Raw genomic sequence first — 1,057 nt, forward strand, 5'->3', positions numbered from 1 at the left:
GGGGGGATTGTGTACCAATGAGGGAGTTTTTCTTTTGCTTTTCAAGGAGAGGCGCAAACGCGGGGGGAGGGGGGCAGGGGTTTGTGCGGGGAGAAGGGTGCAACAATGAATGAATGGAATTCCAAAATGTCTGTAGATATTCATTGAAATGAAAAATATACAAACTAAATTAATAAAAAAAGTGGAAAAAAAGAGTATTGTTTTAAGTGCTGTCGAGCCACTTCTGACTCATAACAACATTATGAACATCTCTGACCCTGCTCTATCCTGAGCCAACCTCATCATCTTTGACATAACCACTCCATCACCCTATTCACTGAGTCGATCCATCTCATCCAGGGTCTTCCTCTCTTGCGCTGCCCCTCCACCCTCTCAAGTCACTCTTCAAGGACTGGTCCCTCCTTGCAACATGCTTAAAGTATGTCAGACAGAGCTTCAGAACTCTTGCCTCCAAGGAGAAGCCTGGTCTTACCCTCTTCAGGATGAACCTGTTTGTTCCACTAGCAGTCATGATATATTCAATACTCTTCTCCAGCACCACAACTCAAAGATATCAATTCTCCTCCTATGATCCCTAGTCATTGTCCAGCTTTCTGGTGCATAATAAGTAATTGTGAAGACCATGGCCTGAAAAGGCACACCTTAGTCTCCAGACTGATATTGTTGCTCTTCAGGACTCTGGCAAGGTCCCTGCCAGCAGATTTTCCAAATGGAATTTGCCTTTTGATTTCCTGGCTGCTGGTACCAAGGGTATTGTAGCCTATCCTATAGCTATTTGGTTTCTCAGATATTGTTAATCTTTGTATAACTAGCAAATTACATCATTGCACGTATTTTAGGGGAAGACAATATAATCCATATTACGTGGTGTTAGACCAAAAGATGTTGTTGCTGTTGTTGTTATGTGCCGTCGAGTTGCTTGCGACTTACAGCGACCCTATGTACAACAGCCCTAAACTCTGCTCTGTTCTGTGCCAATCGCACTGTCTCTGACACTCCCATCCCGATTAAAGCAGTCACTGAATCAATCCACCTCATAGAGGGCCTTCCCCTCCTG

Source organism: Elephantulus edwardii, unplaced genomic scaffold, assembly GCF_000299155.1.
Source record: "Elephantulus edwardii isolate Elephantulus edwardi_28Jun2011 unplaced genomic scaffold, EleEdw1.0 scaffold00369, whole genome shotgun sequence".
Taxonomy (NCBI): Eukaryota; Metazoa; Chordata; class Mammalia; order Macroscelidea; family Macroscelididae; genus Elephantulus; species Elephantulus edwardii.